At 31.3% G+C, this 24514-nt stretch overlaps 1 protein-coding gene across 11 annotated transcripts in view; it reads left to right on the plus strand.

Moving 5' to 3' along the window:
* The window catches only part of shep (alan shepard), a 535390-nt gene that overhangs the window by 94420 nt on the left and 416456 nt on the right, over positions 1-24514 (plus strand). For 3 of the 11 annotated variants that reach the window (XM_067049175.1, XM_067049179.1, XM_067049176.1), the window contains exon 1: positions 7674-7871. The exons of the other annotated variants lie outside the window; for them this stretch is intronic. The gene's annotated coding sequence lies outside the window, so the exon portion shown is untranslated. Of the gene's footprint in view, positions 1-7673; positions 7872-24514 lie in introns of those variants that run through there. 11 annotated transcript variants of the gene reach the window in all.

Consider the following 24514-nt stretch of genomic DNA (forward strand, 5'->3'; position numbering starts at 1 on the left):
ATTTTATTCTATTTTTTATTTTTTTTTTTTTTTTTTTTTTTTTTACTTTTATCATCCCATAGGCGTTGATGACCAGAGGGTTTTACGCCTTTAAGCAAAAAATCAACAACAACAACAACTTACTTAGAATTGTGCTATTTCTTCTTAAATATTCACAGTTGCCTTATTTGGTGCTAATAAATTATTTGTTTTAACTCTATTATATTATGATTTAATGTTTCAACCCCTTTCATATAAAGACTTAAGAACATTTCTACATGTTGTTATTAAGATACTCATCAATAATTCAATGATTATAAATCTAAGGTTTCTTATATTGTTTAGCACTTGTCTTAGTTACTTAACGAATACGGTAGCTGTTCCTCTAATTAGAAAGTGGCGATGCTTTATCAGGACTTGGTTGCTTTCACATAACATTCTACTGCTTGTTGTGGCTGTACACAGGAACTAATAATTACTATTAGAAAAAAAAAGATACAAATTGTGTGAAAGTATCAATCAACTATACAGAAATGATTATTTAGAGGAGAATATTATCTCCTTCAGGTTTTTTGTTATATGGTTTTAAGCCGTCTTCTGAGCACTTGCCTTCTTAAGGAGCTTCTACACATTTGCCAAATAATGGCAAATATGTGCATCCGCAAGTGTGGTCGACCTGTTGAGTTTTTTATTTTGGCACTAATCAGAGGGCGCTTGTCGTGCATCCACGCGTTAGTGTTTAGTTAGTATCGTAATTACTGCCAAAAGATAAATGTTTGTTCTCTCTGTGTTTTAATTAATTAAAATAAATTCCCCAACCTTCTGATACAATAATTTGCTCCAGTTTAAAATTTTATGTTTCAAATCTTGTTGATTAACTTCAGCAGTTCATTTTTTATTTAACATAGCACAAATGGTGTTTTCCTATTCCAAGTTCTTAAAATAAAAAACCCTAAATATATACTTGATCTCCTCACTCTTTGTTCATCCATCCACTCATTAAACACCAGATCCCCCAACCGATTGATTTATATGTGCCCTCCTATAGAACCACCTTCTTTAATAAATCCTTCGTCATACGTGCAACCTCCCTCTGGAATTCTCTTCCCATCTCCATTCGCCAGTCCTCATCCATTCTTTCCTTTAAACAACACCTATTCCTCCACTTATTGCAAAGCCAAACCTCCGCATCATTGTAATCAAGTAAATAGGTATATATTTATTAGAGTTATAAAAAATAGTTAAGCCAATATTCCAATTTAATTTCATTTTACTTACTTGCCAGACAAAAATCTTAATGTATGAAACATGTATTTATTCTTAGGGGACATATGTCCCAGAATAAAATTATTTTTTCATTCATTCGTTCATTCACAAATATGCATTTATAAAGACATAATATGTCTAGGCCTTTAAATAAAAAAGTTTCTGATTAAAAATTTCGAAAGAAGGTTGGATTTCGTGGTTATGGTTGTACTATTTTTAAGAATTTTTATACTTTATTTATTTTTATTTTTTTACCGCCTACTTTGCTGATATTTATGTTTCCTTTCATTTTGTTTCTTCTTTATGTAAAAAAATCGTATAAATTGAATCTAATAGCCAACACAAGTTAAAAGAATATAGAAGCATGCGGATAGCGACGTTGGCTGTTACTAATTGTTTACCAAGAATTTGTACAAGTCTTAGTTTTTGCGGCAAGTGGCAAACTTGTAGATCTAGCAATATAGGGTTAACGGATAACCGTCGGCAGTCTCATTTTGGGACCAATAATTCATGTTCGTGGTTTTCCGTTCAGAATGGTATAAACGTTATGCAAGGTGTCATCGTTTCTATCATAACAAACTTTCTGAGATATACCCAGCATGCAAGTATTATTATTCCAATCATTAGTTATGTGAATTTTCCTAACCATAGTATAACCACATTGCGGATTAAAAAGAAATACAGAATCAGTGGCGATCTACAGTCTGTTCTGGGATCAGTAGAATTAGAGTAGAATTTAATTCATGCGATAGGCATTGAAGGATGTACATATAGGTTACTCTATCAGACGTTACATTGGCTCAGACGCATTTCAGTTTGGGCTAAACCAGTGTCAAACCTGGCTCGACATTCTCTTACATTAGTTAATATTCGCCACCAAATGGCATCATATGTGACAAGAACATTACGATTTAACTTTCTTAAAGTCTCCTCTTCCCGTTTTAAGCGAATATTTCAAAAATGATATAGGACCGTCGTTCCCCGTGGGTGGTAGCAGCCTATGCGGACGACATTGGTATCTACGCTTCCAGCATTAATGCCAAGACAGCTTAAAAGTATTGGGATTAGGGTGAACCTTGGCAAAACGGATGCCATCGTGATGTCGTTCCAAAACGGAAAGAAGCCACTGCCTACCACCTTCAAAGTGGATGAAGTCGACCAGCGAATCTCCAACTCCATTGTCTATCTGGGCGTCACACTGGATAGGCACCTCACTTTCTCTAGTCACGTTCGGGAGAGACTTAAGCTGGCCCGCCAGAAGAGCCACAGGCTCTTCCATCTCCTAAAATCCCCGCAACTCTCACTAAGGCTGAAGCTGCAAATCTACAAGGCGATAATCCGCCCAACTCTGCACTATGGTGCACCACTGCTGCGTCACCTCAACCAAACCACGCTTGAAGAGCTGTCAGAATTCCGTCCTCCGGCGAATCGTCCGTGGAACAACACTACAGAGGGCCAGAAACACCACCATTCACCAGGAACTCCAGCTTCCCTCTGTGTCGGAGTATATAGGCCGAAGGCATATCAAATTTTTTGATGGGCTGAAGGCCTGTTTTGTGTTTTGAAAATAAAAAAGGGGTCTTAGCGGGGTGCGTTCGGCGGACGACTTTCTGTTCAAATCTCTCGATTCTGCGTTCTAGGGTAACTGCTAGAGACCATTTCTTGCAGTCGTATATCAGAGCTGGCATTGTACATCTTAATTTTAGAATTTAGGGATTTCAGTATTCAGTGGAGCCGAGGTATTTGAAACTGTTTTCTTTCGGAAACGATTTGGAATCCACGCAGAACATGTCGTTAGGATGGATTTTTCGGGTTACAATTATACATTGTGTTCTGTCTTCATTTACTCAAAGGCCAAATTCTTCTAGTTCTCTTAATAGCCTTTGCGATTCATCATAGGTTGTTCATGTCATCAGCATATTCCAGGATTTTGTGTTTCATTCCGGCGTGCACCCCACCATTTTCGTATGATGTTCTAATTACTTTTTATAGAGCCAGGTAGAACAGGATTGTTGAGAGTCCACATCCTTGTTTCAGATCTGATCTGACTTCAAAGGCTTCTGATACTCCTTTATCAGGATTCTGTATTAAGGATCAGACGTACACGTATTGGTTAGTCTTGGCTATAATGTACTACGAAAAACAATTGTTTTGGAGGATGAACCGTGGCGATGTATAAGTATACTGCTTATAAAACTCTGGGGTTATTTTTTTTTATACACTACTACTCTCTAGTCTTCTCTAGAGATACTACCAACCAATGACTCTCATGTATCTGTAATAATATTGTATACGATAGTAATATTGTTAAATATAAACTAGTTCATGATGTTTTAGCTTTTAAGAATTCTGCCTTTGTTATTGCTATTCTTTTTGAATTATGACTAGTTATATTGACGTATAGACCGTTCGTAGAAAGTTTCGTGAAACCTTTCAGTGATTCATATTGAGTCATTAGAATTTATTTATCTCTGAAAGCACTTTGTCGTTCAGTTTTCCTGATCAAACCACATATACAGAAATATTCCTTACAATTTTGACTTTTTTATTGTGAAGTTATTGTTTTTATTTTAGTTTTTTGACGAAATGAAAATTCTCGAAAAATTAGTCATATGTAGATATATCTTTAAAAATAAAACAAAATTCACAAAAATTTCGGTTGGTTCCTTACTTATTTAGGTTCGATCAATCTTTTGCAAAGTAGGCATATCACCCAAGGATGATAATTATAAAGTATGAATTAATAAATAAACAAAACATTAATTATAAGTAATTTGAAGAAAGTAACTAATGATGATAGTAATATAGACTGTTACAAAGATTAATTATAAAATACAACTTACGGATAAATAAATGAAATACAACATGCTAAGAGAATAATAATTATAAGAATTTAAAACTATTAAAATTAATAATAATGAAGGTAGTGAAAACACGTGTGAAGTATGGAGTGAACATAAGAACATAATTACTAAAGTGCTAGGTATATTTTTAAATGTAAGAAATGCGATAAAATTGATGTCACTAAGTGGAGAAAAGAAAAATTATTGTTATTTGGTCAATGAAAATCAATTATTAAGCTCCATAAAATAAATTAGTACTCAATCAGAGATTTCTTTTTTAATTTGTTTTCTGATCGGTGTATTTTTTCGTTGTAGACAATTAAACAAATATACGGTTCCGTGTAGTCTAGTAGGGAAAGTGCCTTTTCTTAAGATTAATCTGTTGTTTTATGGTTCTTTAAAAAATTTCATTAGTATTAAAAATATTGTATTTTTCAAAGTGGTTTGTAGATGGCTATCCTGGGGTTCTGGTAGTTGTTTAATGTTTTCCCTTGACAATTTTTTTGTTGTTGGCTCTATCCTAGTCGAGTGGTGTTTCCAGATAGCCCTTAACTGTCAGTGCCTGGCTGATATGTCCATCAAAATTATCGTGACACTAATGTTCAGGCCCTCCCTGCCGTATTGATAATGTGTTCCATTGCTAGCAGGCTGGCGTCTAGTGATTATTTTATCTGATTAATATATCGCCTTATGGTTTCAAATATTTCATTCGAAATACATTTTATTCGAATTTCCATATATGTGTATCTCTATTCTTGGAAGGTATCTGGGCCGTAAAAATGTATGCATTACTGAATTTTAATAATGAGGTGTAGATAGTTGACCGTAGATTAATGATTGGAGAAGTTTGTCGGGGGTGCGGTCAGCAAAGAACAACATAAATAAACAAAACTGTCGGGGGGTGCGGTCAGTTATCAATTTTTATCATTTATGATTTAATTCAATAATTTGTATAATTCTAAATTTGTTTGTATACTATTCATTTTCAATTGTATGTTACTCTAAATGTTGTTGTTATCTCTTTTGTTCTATAGCCCTAATGAAGACCTAAAACTCAGGTCGAAACGTCGGCATAAAATAAATAAATATGGCTTTGTTTATTTATGTTGTTCTTTGCTGACCGCACCCTCCCACAAACTTCTCCAATCTGCATTTTAATAATTTAAAAACTTAACTAACAAACTAGATATGGCATAAAGAGTACTCTAAAATGCTGAAGCTTTTATATTTTACTGTATTATCGTTCAATATTTTAGGCATTCCAACTTTTAACTGAAAAAATTATAGCGTTTACAATGTTACAGTGTTGGTAATTTCATAATGTATATGAAAATATAGTGCATATACGTATTTATCTTTTGCGTATTTGATTTTAAACTTTTGATTTTGTGTGAGAGAATTTTTGATATTGCTAAGGAATGCAAAACCACGCAACGTTCCCAAAGGTAGTACAATTTGGATATGGGCCGCTTATTCATTGTACCGACGATAATATTTCATTCAAATATGTTATCCTACAATAAAAGGAACGTAAACAAACCATGAATGATTCTCCTGAAATGGTAGAACTTGTTCAAGTTTGTTTCCATCTTGCAGCGCCAGTAACTTTGAAAACCCGTCTCCGTTGGAAAATTAAAATATAATAATAACTATGTCGTTGGGGTACGTTGCTCTTAATATGGTAGCACATTGTCTCATATTACATGTTATGTTTGATAACGGTATAAGCATATGAAAGGTATAAATACCTAGATCGGGAATATCGTTGACAAATGCAGAAAAATCTTTTCTAAGTGAAAAGTAGAGTATTGATGAGTTAATAGTTGACCGTGGATACATATGAAAAGAATATGGCTGGGGGTGCGGTCAGTGAAGAACACAATGTAGTAAAACTTATTTTGCAGTTTCGGCCAGACTTTAAGATTGGGGCTATGAACAAAAAAACAAGATAACCATAATGAATAAAATGAATCACAGAATAATTGATAAAATAATGGGGAATATACATACATAAATAGTTTTAAATGAAAATGTATATTGTAAGTATTATAAGAAGAAAAAGGCTATATGGGAATAAGTAATATTAGAATTAAGATAGAGGAAAGGATAAGAAAATAATATAAATATAAAATCTATTTAGTTGTTGTTGTTGATTGTTGCTTTAGTAAATATATTTATGAAATGAAAATTATTTAAAATTGAAGAGAACATATATATAATTAATTAAATATATATGTAAAATAATAGAGTATTAGATGTGTGGTCGCCCAGTATTAAAACTTAAGAAGTCCCTGGTGCCAAACCTTGTCGAATGCTTGGGCGCCATCCAGAAGCACTTCGCTCGCATATGATTTCCGCTCTAGTGCCATCGATGTCGCCATATGTTGTCTGTTACCCTTCTTACCGTAAAAGTTGCTTTGCTCCACTAACATTAAGTTTCGCTTTGCTCAGTATAGCACACCAGTGGTAGTGAAAGGCGGTCGCAAAGTTGAGTAGAAAAATGATCTTAGGGTTTCTGCTATTTTTCATTCTTCTCCTGTCATTTTCAGTTTAACAATATCGCTCAAACCTTTTTTTGCCAGAATATTTATTCTCGCTGTACTAAGGAAGGTGTAATCAAAAAGTTTGTCACATTCTGAAAGCAAGTATCAGTTTTAAATCCCAAAAATGAATCGTTTTTGAAATAACTAACTAGCGACTTACTAATTAACCGTATCGTCGCCAATTTGTTAATTTTTACCGATTTTTTTGATAATTTTACTTGACTAGCAGTAAATAGGGTAAATAAAATCATTAGGTATTTATTATAATCTGTGACGATTGAGCGAATTGTTCAATCGATTTTTATTTGTATTTGCTCAAATTATTCAAATAAAATTCCGTGAATGTTTTAAAGCAAATCGAGCTCAATGTTTATTATCTTTCTTTATGTTTGATTTTACTCTCATTCCCTTTTTCCATCTCTTGTATGCCTGTATTTTTATAATTCTTTTTTATCTGTTGTTGTTTTCCTTTTCTTTTAATTGTCTAAAACCTTTTGTTATTCTTAATTAATTTTAAGCTCCACTGTAGAAGTTTTTTTTTTTTTTTGTAAATTTTATCATCAATAGAATATAACATGCAATTCTATCTGGTTCTTAGTTTTGGAATAAGTGAATATCAATAACTGCGAGTTGAAGAAACTGGAAAGATTTCGCTTCAAATTTGATCTAAATATGGTCCGGCGCTTCTGCTAAATCAAACATTATCTGGTAAACCATTTTTGTTTTCCTTAATAATTACGTGGACGTAATAAAAATATTACGTCCAGAATCCGCTTTGAAAATTCGTGTTGACCGTTAAAAATTTTAGGTTGCTCTTTAGCCATTAATTGTATTGAGGATTATCATATTTGCCTTAGTTTTGTACACAGTAGCAGTAAAATGAGGAAAAGCGTGACCTGATAAATAATTAGTGATGATGTTAATGAAGCAATGATAATGTGGGTGATAAGGGTGGTGGCGCTGCCTAGAGGGCGGTAGCGACACTAGGGGTTGGGGGTGGGGGCAAGATGGCCGCCGGGAGTGGCCTTCATCAGCGCTCAGAGTGCACCAGCCCTCCGTGCAGTCATCGTCTCAGTGTGAGGACCGGTCCAGTGCAGGTCGTCGTCTCCAACAGCTCATCTTCTTCCATTGTATTTGTTGTTGTTTTTTTGTTGTGCTTCGTGTCCTATAAGCCAAGGATCATCAACAACGGCTGTCAGTGATTTTATGAGCTCTATCATCGCTTGGAAATCGTTTTGAGGTATGAACCTTACTCATTACTCCATCTTCTATTATATCACATGCCAGTGTCGTCATTGTCCCACTGTTGTCATTGTACATTTTTAAATCGGATCGCTTGTAATGCGACGCGACTTGGCGATGAGGGGATTCGTACGCCCCCGCTCGAGAGATGGCCAGATTAAAGCTCCTCGCTCGGACGTCCTTGACATGCACATAGGTTGCACTTCCTGACACGCGGAAGTTTCGGATGCCGCCCCGCTGCCGGCATCAGGCAGTGCTATCGACGCATGGGTGTGTCCCCTCGTCGTCCCCTACTCCATCCTCTTGGATTAGTAGCCGACTTTGTACAATACCCTACAGTTTTTCTTATCATATGACTGTCTGTCGTATGTTGCTGCACAATCGTTTGGTTCGGTGTTTATTGTAGTAAACCGTCATCATGCTGCCTTATTCACATATTTTATTAAAAGGTACTCTTCCCAAATGGATTTGATGTTTTGAATAAAAATATTTTATGTTATATATATCGTTCCTCCTTCTTTTTCTGCAAATATATCAAAAAACCATGAGAAATTCTTTGGACCTCCTGTCATTAACTAGAACATTAGAATTTCTTGTAACTATTAATGGAGGAACCCACATATGGCTGGTTTGCTGACTCATCTGACAAAAGAAAAAATTAATTAATTTTATATGAGGTGAAATACTTAAATTATACCTTAAGACTGTAGTTATTTTTATTTTGGGAGAGTATAGACGGAGCAAAGTAGAGATAGGACAGTAGAGAACTCCTGTCTGCGGTGATATCGTTGGAACATGTCCATTTCAAATTAATTTTTTTTTTTCGGATGTTCCACTACTCAAGCAATGCAGTGATATCGCTGAAGCTGTGAGACCTCACAAGTCCGAAAAAATCAATAACACAATTTTAATAATTCCAAAAATTATATAAAATTCAACGCATTTTTGAGGCATCTTGTCTGAACCATCGTTTTGATGAATAACTTCATAGTTTATTTAACTTCCATAATTTTTTTTTTTTTGAAATGTTATCTTGAATGAGAAGTATTTCTTTTTTAAATGATATAATTTTTTTTCTTAGCATTACGAGGTATAATAGCATAGAAACGATACGTAGTATGGAACCAACATTTTTATGGAATTGTGTTTTATAATCATTATAGATAATTTTATAAAAAAATTTCATCCCGTAACATAAACCCTAGGCATGGCGTTCTTCTAATGTTTCTAGTAGATACAGGTAGAGCCTTTAAAGACAAAAAACGAAAAAAATTATCGATAACATTTATAAAATAAATTTTTGTTGATCCATATCTCTTGGGTTTTATTGGAAACCCCCATTTTGTACAATTCTATTATGGAAAAAGGGAATTTAAATTAAATTATCTTTGGTTTAACTTGTTAATCAAAACATAATATTAATTTATATCAATTATTTTTAATAATGTACTAAAACCATCGTATGAATATTTTTTTTAAGTTATGTATTTTTCTATTATTCATTTATAAGTTTCCGTTATAAAAATTATTCATAAATAAATTAAATTCTTAATTTTCCCTCATTTATGTTCGCTTAATGTACCTGCAATGAAATGGAATACGAATTTGGTAACGGCTGTTCCACGTTAACTAATAAAACTGCAATATGGTCGATTTCGCTTCCTTAATCTGGCAGTCATCCTATCAAAGGTTTATCATATCTTAACATTTTGCGAACTGATAAGTTCTTTATTAAATTTCGGCCTTGGATTTATTGCATTTAATGACTTTTTAAAATTTACATTTCTAAATATTTGAAAGGTTATGAAATTATAGTAAGCCGACATATGGCCTAACATTCTAACATACTGTTTTTTGATTCAATATGTAAATAATTGTCTTAGTGAGATTTATCTTTGTCTTGTGATGATTCATAAACGTGAAAGCTCTACTATTCTCGAATCTTGTTTCTTATTACGTCTGGTTTGGTACTAGGAGTTTTACGTATCCTTACATTTTAATATTTATTTTTTAAAAAATAATAATTAATAGTTATTATAAGCTTTACGATCGCTGTATATTTGCTGATTATATCGTAGGGGATGTCGGAAGTGAGAGAAAGAAGCCATTTCTCCGGTGTAAGCTGCAGTAGAACCTTCCTTGAAGATTGACGGCCAAGGACGCTGGGCGGTGCCTTTGATCCCATCGCCTATAAAAATATTATAAACATTATCATCACTATTATATTAAAGTAATAATAAATGTTTTTAATATCGTATATAATTTATTTCCCTTTGATAGTTACTATTGGTGTAATGTTGGCAGTATGTAGGACGGTCAGATCCTAGGAAGAGATTCCATTTTGATTCTGTTTGTCTCCTCCTTGTTAATATAACAAAGTTATGCATTTGATTTTTATTATTTCTTGACTTTGTTTAGGATATATTCTTATCAACCCGGGGATTCGTTAAGGATTATTTCGTTGAGGAAATAATTCGTTAATTCTTTAAGTTAAGTGTTCGTCTACTTAACCATTCGATAACTAAGATTATATTTTTATTTTGTAGTTTTACATTCTGTCATATATTTACAGGCAATAGTAACAACGATCATCAAGTACATTCACACCATATTCATAGAGATATAAATGGAATGATAGCAAAAGTAGAAATAGTTAAAAAAAAAAATAATAAACTCAAAGTAAATTAAAGTCTTTAGCAAAATCATTTGTGTTTACTCTCGAATTTAATTTAAAGCACTTTTTCTACTTAAAATATTCAATCAGTATGTTTGTAAAACATTTAAATTCTAATATTAATTTTCATATTGCTTAAAAGTTTTTTTATGATTTTGATATTTATGTTTAATTTTCAACGCTGTATGTATTTTTGGCGCACTCAAAATTTACTGTTGAGTCTGGTTTAACGAACTTCAAAGTAATTTTAGGACTAAAAGTAAAAAATATGGAAATGTATGGTAGTAAGGAAAGCTATTTACTCTTTGAAATAATTTGTTAAAATTACTATTTTGGTCTCAGAGAACAATTAAACACACAAATAATAGTTTTGATGATTTATTTTTATTATTTATTATATTATATTATATCAGGTATTACTTTTTCTTTTAATTAGTTTTGTGAAATTTATATTCACTGTCCTTCGAAACAAAGAACTTTAATCATTTGTTTTTTTTTTCAAATCGACCTAAACGTTTCTTGCTTAAAATTGTCTTTAAGAACAGAAAAAAAAATTAAAGAATGACCTACATAATGATACGCGATGACTGAAGCAATTTTTGTTTTCTTTACGTCTAACCTATTTTCTTGCTGATGAATCCCTTTAGTCAGCGGATCTGAAAATTCCATTGGGTTAAAGTTTTTAAAAACAATTTCACCATTTCCAATCGTAACGAGGAAAACATCCCATCTCCAATATTAATCAGCTTAGGGTAAAATAAAAAGAGGATAGAATATTGAAAAATGAAAAAAAAATGTGGTCAATTTTTTTTATCTTAATCCGATTTTTCTTTGAGCCCCCACTATCATAGTTTCAACTCTGGTACTAAACCATAGTTCAAATACAACTCTGAAATTTATCTCAGATTATGATATTTTTAAATTTCAAAAGTGATTTAGATAAATTAATTTGAAACAGGCAAGCTTAAAATGTGTTGTTTATTTCGTTTTTTATGTGTTTAGGTTATTGTTAATTAATGAAGGAAGCAATTGCACTATTTATTTATGACTAAGGCTGAAAAAAAAATGTATAAAATTCTTGCGAATCTTTTCTCATATCTAATTCTCAATTAATCTCGCTATTTTTAATTCTAATATAATTAATTTTATCAGGGATTTATCTGCTGTGTATTTTATTTTAAAATTTATTTCTAATTGTTATTTAATTATAAATTAATTAGTTATATTTTTTGATTTAATATAATATAAGGCAATCCACAGCGAAGGTGTGGTTGCCTATGCGTTTTGACTGGCCTCTCGGGAACATTTCTAATATCATCATATCTATATTAGGATATATAAGCTGATTTCATAGCAACAGTTAATGTTAAGAAGTATATATATAAATAAAATAAAATTGAGAGGAATAAGAAAAGATATATATACTCGATAACGGTAAGTGACATTAATTGATGTGATAAAGATCTAAATAAATTAAATTAGTTATATATATTCGTACATATTTGAAGTGTAAGGTAATTAAATATTCCGAGAATATAAGGGCTGTTATCGTTTAATAAAGTTGCCAAATGACGGCAATCCGCTGTCTTTCAAACGCCTGCAGTTTGTCAGTATGTTTAACAGTTAGTGGTACGTTACACTGTCTACATCTTGGTCTAGATGTTCCTGACGGTAATTTAATTTTTGAAAGTTAATATTAAATTTTTGTTTAGTGTTGATAATTGCATTAGGCTAACTAATTGCTTAATAATTTTGTTTAATCAGTGAAGAAAAAAAATTAGGTATATATATATTTTTTTAACAAAGAAAATCCAGTTATGCTTTCTTAAAATAATTTAATACCTTCTTTTCAAGGACTCTTCTTTAGTCTAGAAATGAATTAAATTATTTTCTTACGGAAAATGTACATCTGCTGTTGAAAAAAATGCACCACTCAAAGAAACAAAAATACCATTGTGGAGACTTATAATGAGTAAATTTATTACTGTTTGATTTTAAAAACTCATTCAAAAAATTATAATCATAAATACACTCCACTAAACAGGTACGTGACACTTTAACCTTAGGTAAAAATTGATTTCCTTTAAAAATCGGAGATAATATATACCAATATTTGAACAATTTAATCCTTAGAATATTACTTATTTTATGTTAAAGTTACTAATAATACTTAAGGTGTCATTGGCTACAAATCTAAAAATATACGACGCCAATTTTCAAAAATTTATCGTATTAGTAGCAAATCTGCCTACGCACTCCCAGGCAGTGATTAGATTTTTACCATAACACTGTGTATTTTAAACAGTTTTACATCAGAGTCCTGATGAAATAAATTTTTCAATCATGAAAAATTGTTTAATTAAATTGTAATTTAAAAAATCCTTAGAACCTTTTTGCTACCCTCGGGGTTTGGAACTCACAGTTTAAAGACCACTGCAGTAGTTTTAGCCTCTTGTGGAATTCCTAACACGCAGAGGTCAGATTTTGGTGGGTGTTGCAAATTTCATCTCCCACGCTTCAAGTGTTGAAAACTTGTGCTCATAGATTTTTATTACCGTTATTAGAGAAACTTTATTACATTATTGATTGTAATCGGCGCAATAATTAAACGGTCCTTTGACCACTTTTTAAATATGGGTTTTAAAAGTTTTAGCTTATGATATCTTGGATTAAATGCCAAAATCGGGATTAACTATTGATTTACGTCATTCTGAATTGATAAGAGGCTATTCACTTCTGTAATCCCCGTTCATAGATTCTTTTATGATATAGTTGCGATGTGTTATCTGGTCCCATTATAAATGATATTTGATTGGTTGCATGCCTCGTTACAGATTATGTAATCTAAATAAAGACATTAAAAAAAAGGTGTTATTATATTTTATTTAAATAAAAAACTGTTACTCTTAATGTTAAAATGATGTCGTCAAATAATTATGAAAATATCAGGTTATTTTTGAACTTTTCCAAATTAAAAGCCTTTAAAGACCTAAGTTTTATTCGAACTGTCAGGATAACAAAAGAAAATTTATGATATACTACACTCATGATTAAGCTATTCCGTGTACTTAGCCCATTATTTATTGATATACTTGAAGAGGCCATTTAGGAGGAACATATATTTAAATGAATTCCTTCGTCTGGCAAGTTAGTTTATCGTAATATTGTATTATTGTACCTCATCCATTGAAAATTTAGGACTAAGTATTGCGGGTACTGTAGACCTTCTTCCCCGTGTCCATGTCTAAGTTATACCTATAGAAAATTTTGATTTTAATAATATTGGATAGTCACAGTCCCTACTTCATATCCATTTCTAGGTTACAGTTTAATATTTATGATTAAAGGTTAAATTTTTTTAATAGTGATTTGAAAATTTAAAAAAAAAAATAATAATAAAGAATAAAATATTTTATTGAGAGTTGAGGAGAAGTGGTAGAGAGAAGAAAACCTCCCATTATCTTTTGTCATTAGTTTTTAGCTATTTATTAAAAATTAAAAGCAAGTAAATAAATTAATTTTAAGTGCATATAAATAAATCATATATTGAGAAGTGGGGGGGGGGAAGAGGTAGAGCGCGAAGGGTGACTAAACTCATCCCCACTAGTTTTTTATTTTTAACAATGATTTAATAATTGAAAAAAAAAATATTATATCGGGGGAGAAGAGATAATGATAGAAAATAAATCCTTAGTACGTATCTGCCATTCTCAACATTAAAGGAGAGCAGTTTGAATAAATATTTCTCTCCTAATAAAATTATATTGTTTTTTTTTTAAATAATGTAAAAAACCTCATAATTGTTCTAGGACGTAGGTGTCTATTTATACCTCTCGTTAAGGAAAACAATCCTATAACTTAGACTGTAGGACCTAGTGTCAAATTTCCTCACGTTTATGTTGAACAGTTTATGTACAGATATTTTCCTGGCAATAAAATTATATATAATAGTTTGTTTTTTTAAAATGATATCTTGCGATTGATTTAGGAAATACTCATTTATATCTCTGACTAAAACAGTTGATGAAATAGCGCTGAATTGTTAAAAAAAAATAGATATAATGAATGACGTTTATATATATTCTTATGAAAATCCTACATAGCTTAACTCCGACTAAACCAAAAAACTTTTTTTTTCAATATAAATAACATAATAAAACATTAAATTTAAAACAAAATATACAGGTTAGTAGTAGAAACGGCAACAGTTATTGTGATTTAGAATTAAGGGGAAATAAATTTGAACCAGTAAGGAGGTATAAGTATTTTTAAGTATTATTTGTTTATTTTATTTTTTTAATTTCGGAAATGCATTGCGCAATTAAAAAAACTTCAAAGTTAAAATTTACGAAGCTATCACTACTATTCTTTACGAATGGAAATTCTTGCCTTTTACACTAAGGGAAGAAGAGCGCCTTTAGGTGTTTGAAAATATAGTAATACGTAAAATATTCAGACTAAAAAAGAATAAAGAAGGTTATACAACGCCGAATTGTGGGAACTGCATCTGGTAAATTTAATACAGGTTAGCTATAACTGCTATAATGCTAATTAGGGCGAATAAGATGGAAGTGATGTAGGGCTTAGTAACGATCATATCCCTGAAATGTTAATAAACACTGCTCCATTGGGCAAGCCTCCAAAGGGCACGTGCGTCCGAGGCGTAGGTGGGAGCACTGCATCGAGACAGATCTTGATAGATTTGGATTACGTTACTAGACGGATGATTGGTGATATCATTATCGAACCTTTGGGTTTATTAAGACTTTGTTATTAGTACATTATTCCATACGTAAAAAAGTAATGTTAATGTTAAGATTTTGAAAAATGTTCAGCTCTTTATTTTATTGCTAAGATGTAAAACAATTAAATATAAATTTTAAACAGATATAATTTTTTTATTCTTCTATTATTTCTATTTATTATATGGTATCTATATATCTATATAATACCTATGTTCCCTCGGATATAGTTTAATTGAATTCTTGAATTGCATTCTGAAGTATGAAATCCTAAATAACCTTGCTATAAAAACAAATATGAACATTGAAAGAACTCGATCCGATGAAGTTTTATCGAAATTCAAGAAAGGAGACAAACAAGTCGAAGCATTATCTTAAGTGATGTAAGAGATATTTTAAGAATTCCGAGAGCTCTACCATGCATTTAGCTCTGTAGATATGACTATAGATATAATATTAATTGGACTCAATTATTCAATTCCTTTATGATATAAATTTTAGTTTTTATTGCGTTCTTGAATAAGGTAATAAATATATAACAAGTATTTTATTTACAAGCAATATTTAGATAATGTTACATAAACCTAAATTTTTCTGAGAGGCAAGGATGATTATATAATCACATGTTGTTTAACATGACACAAAATAGACATTTGTTGCGCTAATTTCTTTGGCTGACTTCTTAAAGATAAGTAGAAAATGAGACTTATTGAAATCTTAATTTAAAAGCGTTAAATTCATTTCATTTTATTTTTTTGTTGTGTTGCTTCTAAAAATCAAATCGCAAAGTTTTGTTAACGTCCAAAAAAAAATAAATTTAACACAGGTGATATGCCCCTTCTTTATATCATTTATTGCATTTTACTCATAATTTGACAACGTCCCGGACTGCATAGGACTTCAGTGGAATGATTATAGTACAAGAGCCAGGGAGAAAAAAAAGGCAGTTATCTCACCCCAATTTTTTATTACTTCAATAAAAGCTATGTATAACTACTAGTGGAAATTGATGAGTCTGCCCAGTATAGGTAGGAGGATTAAAAAATGGCGGCTGTTTCAAAACATTGATTTTTCATTCGGAGCTCTATATCATAAAAACTACCAACAACACTAGAAAATCTAAGAGAACATTATAGTTCTCGAGATATAGCTTTTTAAAAAGCAAAATTTCTTAAAAATCTACTGAAAGATTAGAACATAGTTAGTTAATTTATTTTGAAAAATCTATATCTCAGGAACTATGTAACGTACAGATGTCTATTAGCACTCAAATTAAAGCTAGTTTAATGGGCTATAAAGAAGTTAATGGCCTTTATCTTCTTAGCAATAGTAGTTTTCATGATATTTGCTTAAATAAATTGGTTTATAGTTGTTCGGACAATAAATTTGATTTATGTAAAACTATATAAATATAAATTTGGCAAATGAAAATTTGTCCGAACAACTATAAATTAATTTATTTTAGGAAATTCCATGTAAACTATTACTCCTACGAAGATAAATAGCATAAACTACTTTATAGCTCATAACACTAGCTTTAATTTGAGTGCTAATAGATATCTGTACGTCAAATGGTTTTTGATATATAAATTTTTCAAAATAAATTCACTAACTACTGATCTTTTAGTACGTCCCATTCAACATTTTTGTCAAATGTTGCTTTTTAAAAAGCTATATCTCGAAAACTATTCAACGTAAATAACTCTATTAGGGCTCATATTTTAGCAAATTTACTCTTCTTTAAATGACGTTCTCTTAGGTTTTCATGTGTTGGTCCTACTTTTTAAGATATAGAGCTCCGAATGAAAAATTAGTTTTTTTATCGCTTTGAAACAGCCGCCATTTTTATTTCCTCTACCTATACTTGGCAGACTCATCGGTTTTGACTATTAATTATACATAGTTTTCATTAAAGTAATCAGAAATTGGGGTGAGATAACTGCCTTTTTTCTCCTCTTGGGCTCTTGTACTATTAGGCCAACAAATAAAAATCCTTTTCTTTAACATGTTCACAATAATGTATAAATTTCCTCGTTCCCTACATAATGTTTATTTATTTAAGCCTCCTTATTATTTAGGTCTCCTCTAAATTTTTAAGTTATTGTTAAAATTATCGATGTTTTAATAAAAAAAGTTCCATTGATATAACTTAGGAATGGTCAGTCCAGCTTTATAACAGTTTAGCATGGCTGCTTCTTTAGGTTTGATTCTTCCTATCTGATCGGGTCTCCTGGTACAGGTTTCAGACAAAAATATACGGTTCCGCGGTGGCCGTTCGAACCATCCCAGACGGCTGAAGATGGTTCGATATTACACCGTGTGTAATAACCTGTGAAATAAAGGCGAGTAGGTTGGCCTAATTGGCGTGCAGAAGTCATTGCACTCAGCTATAGCTGGCTAATTGATGTATGTGCAGCCTTTAATCAAATCCCCCCCTGCGATTCTTATAATGTATGCGGTTATACTCGGCGTGTAATCCCATGTACAGTTCTCTACTAATGACTCATTTGGATGATGTTTGAAATTCGGATACAATCCACTATGATATATAGGAGTGTTACTGTTAAACTATTTTCCTTCAAACCGATCTCCTCATTGTGAATGCAGTCTCAAGTGATAACACCAGACCTCCAACTTATGTGGCTGAGTTCTGGTAAATGCCTGGCGTTTATTTCTTTTAGTACTTATGTGTTTTCCAAATGTTAAATAAACTAATGAATAATACTTTGCTTCTGTTTATTTGCATTGATAACCATCTCACAGTTGTTCAGAAAGTAGTTTCTCTGATCTAGGGAGGGCCCCTAATTTAAAATGCTTTGCAGAAAACGCATGCATTAGCTAAATATAAGACGAGCGAAATCACGTTGTCCAGCATCTTTTTAATATTCAAAAAAGTTTACATGAATGCTATTCATATATGCTCGTCCTGTTATTTTCTACAAAAGGAGTCCATCGCCTCTCTTTTTCCATATCGTCAATCATTTCGAGTTTCCGCTATCTGAAAGGGTTTTATCTACTGAGCGATCGGATAGCGTATTTTTCTTATAACACGACACTAATTAATGCGGAAAAAATAGCGATTTTTTTTTCGAAAGAATTCCTTGTTCCTTTTGAGCGGCGTTGTATCTATATATTATACCATCTTACCGAAAATGGGCGCTTAATGTAACAATCCGAATTCATGCTGTGCTTTAAATTATGACTAGATTAAGACATTTTTTCAAAAAGATTTTTTTTTCCTAATTCCTCTCATGATAGCCAGTAAATATTTCTTTTAATTTTTTGTTCATTTTAGTTAAAATAAATAGTATTTGGAATACATAATTTTGCTATATAATCTTTTTATCAAGGCTCAGGTCCTCTATTGATGTCCTATGCAGTCCCTGGAATGTCAAGATTTATTTTTTAAGGTCATCATGAAATAAATATTGACTGACTTAATTGGGAATCGAACCCACAGCATTCTGAACTCTACGTGCTCAGCTATCTGGTTCTCTGTTATAGTTTTATTTTTATAGGTTTTATAAAACTTTTTTTTTGGTTCTATAGGATATTAGCATCAAGAAAGATAATTTTTAGACTTTTTTTTTTGTGGTGAGTAGGGAATAGTTCAAGGAAAAAGACGTAAAATATTTTTGAATATAATTTTTAGATGCTAAATATAATTAAATTAAGTAAATCATTAATTTTATTTTTATATATAGTTTTATTCATTTTATCTGTATTTTTAATAATAAAATAATGTTATTTATTTGTTTGTAAACGATTTTGTTAAATTAGTATATATATATTGAACATAAATCATATGTAAACTAATTATCCTATACTTTAAAATTAAATTATACCTAACGGAAAACATTTTTTTGGTTGTATAACATAGTGATGCGAATTTTGACCCTATGTAATATTTTCTTAAAATCTTATTCCAACTTTTTGTTTTTAAGCAGCTGTTAATTTAACTTTTTACATTTATATATTTTTTTCATGGATCTTGTAATATTATTACATTAACTTAAATGGCTTAACTACATTAATTTTTTTCTCCTCCTTTTTCTAAAAGCTGATTTACCTAATTGAATTTTTCAGTTGTGTTCAATAACTCATTATTATTCGTTATATTATATCATTAGGGAAAAAAAAAAAAAATCAACGCTGTAAAAAGTTGCATAAATACATTTGTTAACACGTTTAACAACACAAATAACAATCTTGTTAACAAGGAGGAAAAGGGGCTACTAAATTTTATATCTGACCTTTATGAGGAGGAAAATCGAGAGAAATATAGCGAATTTCTTAATGTGTTTCTTATTTTATGCAATTGATATTTTAGTTAAATAAATTGTTGATATTACAAAAAAGACAATCTATTAGAAAAATTTATTTTCTTGGCCTCCTTATATTACTAATCTCCTCTTATACTACTAATCTTTAAATTCATCTTAAATTGCCTTTAAAACATCCATCACATTAATATTAATAGAATAAATATTGGTTAACATACCCACTAGCTTGCGTTATGCAAATTACAATTAATTATCATATGGAATCGTTAACTGAAGAGGTTGGTGAAATGTCGAAATGTTTATCTTTTGTTCATTCATTGATAATTAAGACAGAATATCAGAAATATTGCATGTTCAACATTTCACATCAACCAGGTACGGCTCGTTACTCCAACACGTTCTCATTTTCTGTTTCAAATTTCTATATTTTCTAAGGTTACTTATCAATTGGTTCGGATTTTTAATCTCTCATTTTCCCTAAGTCGATATTATAAAAACATAAGATCATTTTTGTAGGTTTTAATTTCTATCTGTGTATTTTTTTTAAAAATGGTATTTATTATCCTTAATTTTTTTAAAAAAATTTGCACACTTACCTCTGATCATAAAGTCTTCTATATCTGATCTCTACTTATACCTCCGGGTCGGAGATAACGAATTTCGCCTTGACAGTTAGTCATCTTCAAGTGGTCATGAGAGTATCCTTATTGGATAACAATAGCAGATAAGAGGGGTCGAGATCAGTTTGATGGATCGTTTATTCGCCGCCTGCTATCAATTCCTTTATATACGTTGGTGTATTATATTTATTTCTTGGCCTAATATAAATATATATTTGGTCTTTCTAAATGTCTCGTTGTTCTTACTAGGGCGAAAACAAGAAGAGCTCAATTAACTGAAGCCTGCTGACTGCTTCCAAGTATTGACAGCGTAGGCGTCCCGACTAACTCGGGGGACGGTCAATGGAGAATTCTGAGGTCATCTCTTGTAAATTAAGCTGTCAATTGAAAATAGAGGCGGGACCCAATGGCGTCACTCCTTTCCTGGCTTAAAAGGAGTGTCGTAAACTCTGGAGACAAAAAAAAAACTCATTTACCCTCGTAATATATTTTTAGGAAAATTAAATTCCAAAAAAAAAAATTAGCTGTATTATTAAAAAGAAGCAACATTAAAATTGACGGATCTCAATTTGTAAAATTTTAATAATCTTCTCTAGCAATGTTCTTAATCTTTAAATATCTTTAGTTTCTTTTCCATTATTTATTCATTATATAATAAATCTTCCTAATAATGTTTTGTTACAACAAAGTCTAGATATCAACGTTCTGAGGTTGTGTACTATAGATACGAAAAAAAAAAAAGGTGTGCTATAGCATACTCTCCAAATTAATTATTTTTGTTATAAATAAATCCTATTTTATTTCATAATACAATAAAAAATATTTTTTATTTACTGATTTAATAACTTAACCTTACAAAAAAAAAATGGGTGACAACAGTATTTAGTCACCATGTATTAAAATATGTGGTGTTTTATTAAGGATTGTTGAATTTGTTTCATTTGATACTGTTGAATGGAATATAAATTTTTACCCTGGTGATTCAATACTCGAATAATTAATTTTGCGATGAAAAGAACAAAATATGTATAAAACCATTCATTAATAAATAGGTAGTCATTAATTTGTAAATAAAAAACTAACGATATTGATTACCTGTTCTGTCAAATAAATTTATGATTAGATTAATTTTACTATGAACAAAATTCCTTATATCTCATTAGGATTCTTAGGTTCAGCCAAGGCCACAGAGTATTAATTGAAAATATATTACAATATAAGCTTCATATAAAGTCATATAAAATATAATCTAAGGTAATTAACCGAATAATAAAATGCATTATAAAATAAAATGATAAATATTCTACAGCCCTTTATATATATGGGTATTAAAATTCCACATATTTTAATAACTTGTGACAAATACTGCCTTTTTACTACGCTTTATGTACTATGTACGGTTGTGAAAATTAAAACAAATAATTTTTTCCCTCATTTTTGTCCCTTTGTTAAGTCCTGGGTATTGAAATTTTGTACTAGTAACTTTATTTTAGTAACAAGATTTTTTAAAAAGAAAGAATATTAGTAGTTAAAAAATAATGAACACATAGTAATATGTAAAACTGAACTTTATTATTAATTATGATTTATTGGTTCCATTAACTTATGAATATTTTTTTTTCTCTTACTAGAAGAAAGTTGTCAACGGCAACTTGAGATAAATATAAAAGATCAGCAAGTTCTCACTTCTGGTGTCCTTTCTGTAACAGGTGTGATTTATATTCTGTATTTCTAAAAATACACCCTTCCGTGATACGGTATTATTTCCTATTTTCTCCCTTTAGTTGCTATTTCAAAGCGATTCCTACTCAATGAACAACAGGTGCGAGTTTCTCCCCGCTCAGCCAAGCCTACGCCGTCTTTCATACCCCGCTTTATACTTCAGCGTTGAGAGTAAATGCTAATAAGTCTTATTGACTTGTATAATTCGTTGTTTTTCGTTACAATTAAGAACCAATTATTTATAGATGTGTGAGTTTGTCAATGGAGGATTCTTTTGTATTGAAGCATTAAATTGTATCCTTAAAAAAGGAATTACATATTAAAAATTGTAGTTCTTTTGAGAGATTACAAAAAGAGATTTGAAGTATTATAATTGGTCCTGTGACTGATAATTTTAGTTGAGTTCCTTTGATCTGTTAGAATACAACATACCAATATGTTGTAATACCTACTGACATGCCAATCAGAATGAACTAGCCGAAGAGGAAATGGTAGTGGTGTTGAGTAGCTGGTAGACTGAGGCTGCGGTGAACAATGAACTTAGTCGAGTTCAGCGAACTGATTGCTTCACGGTCTTTTGGGTGGCATAAAAGTATGGAGGGCCACTATTCGTACCCATGTGGCTCTAGAATGCTTTTATTCCCGTCCTGTCTTGTCTTCGTGGAATTGAACCAGGTAATGAAGGTGCTTAATGAAGGTGCTCAAAAAATTATTGAGGATATGTTCCAATCGGCCGTGTATGTTAAAGAACAGATATGTTTTTGCCAGTATTAAATATTTAAGATCGTTGTTGATAATATGAGATAATGTAGGTCTTTACTATTAACATATTAACATATAACATATTTTCAGGATAGAAAAATCTCAGAGTGATATCTCTTATCGATAAGTCATTTTTCGGCTGTTGGTGTGAGATGTGCTGTATTTTGTCCGCAATTTGTGTGGTTGTGGATCCTTTATTCATAGCTCGTATAAGGGCATTCTCTCTTCAATGTTCGATTTGTGTCCCTGGCTGATTGTAGGTCTTTACTATTAACATATGAATATGAAAAAGAGTCTTTATTTAGGGTAAGACAGTTTTACAGACTCACTCATTTGGAATAGTTGTTTTATTGCAGAAAAAGGTGATTACAAATTCTCAAAGTTCGATTTCCTTACAAGCATGGAGTGTCTTAGGGTTAACTTTTACATATTTGAATGCTCCTACCTAAGATATGGAAAGAGAGAAAAAATCTAATGCTAAGTACTTTAAGGAAAATGAATTTATCTCCGCCATTTAGATTTTATATCATAATATACGCCTGTCTCACATTTTCAACCAATAACACTGGAACGTTTGAAAACTCGGTAATGAGGAAGAAAAATTTATAACTACTGACCGGTCACGAACCTGTAGCGTGCCACATTCTAGAACGTGGCACTGCTGCCTCCGGTACACTCGTCGTATATCAACCATCCTCAAGTTCGTTTAGCCTGAGAGATAACTAGTTTCGATTTAATTTTATTCTGGGTGTAAATGTATTCAACAGTGTGTGTTCGTGAGTCCTACAGAGTCCAGGTCTCTAAGTGGGTTCCCTTGATTGAAGAAAAACCTGGTGGTTGAGCGTGATCACGAACAATTCACCTTCTTGTATAACCGTTGTTCTTCCTTACTCAGTTTTTAACTCCTGACCTTCATGGCTTATAGCGGTACAGATTTTCATTTAATTGTTTTCCGAGTTAATCCTGAAACTAATGGATTGGTTATAATAGGTAGTTTTAGTATTCAACTAAAAGTCTGACTTCTGACTAAATTTTAGTGATGTGTAGATTTTTTTACTTGAATGAATTGACGAAGTTTTGTTTACGTACTTAATATTACTTAAATTATTAGTTAGTAACCATTTTAGGTAAATAATTTTAAACCATCGCTGATGATCCACCATATTTCATTTATTGCTATAATTTTTTTCTTCGAAGTCACTCTTTATCTCTATTTATAGAGTGATTTCCCCGAGTTGATCTAAAACCAATATCATCGCTTCATTTCCTGCCGCTCTAAGACTATCACAAACAATCACCCCTAAGGTTTTGTATTAGGCTGTTGTTAATGTTGTTTACAGTTGGTGTGTTAGGAGGGAATGATAAACGACAACTGGAAGATAAATGGACTCTGGCAATTGATGGGGAAAAAAAGAAGTCCACATTCCATAGATATAGGAGCATTCGTCTCTCTTAGTGAGCCCTACTCTGTTGGTAATAATAAAAATTATTACAGCTATTTTTTTTTTGTCTGCAATTCACCTAATTTTATTTTTATATTTTAATTTAGGTAAAAGAGTACTAATATATTCTTTTAAGTTTTTTATAGTTTAAGCATTATCAATTACTTGGGAGATGCAGGCTGTGGTGTAGCGGTCGGTCCTGTGGTTTACAGTAGACAGTCCAAGGATCCTATCTTCTGGGGTCGAGACTAAACATGTTTCCACTCATTCTTGTTCACTTCTAAGTTTCTGCTTGAATAAAAAATTAAAAAGACTATATAACAGATTAAAAGTCACCTTACTGCCCTTCTCTTAAATTTTCTTCTTTTTCTAGTAATACGCTTGTACCGTCCAATA

This window comes from Halyomorpha halys, unplaced genomic scaffold (assembly GCF_000696795.3).
Source record: "Halyomorpha halys isolate HHAL.00 unplaced genomic scaffold, Hhal_1.1 Scaffold712.1, whole genome shotgun sequence".
NCBI lineage: Eukaryota > Metazoa > Arthropoda > Insecta > Hemiptera > Pentatomidae > Halyomorpha > Halyomorpha halys.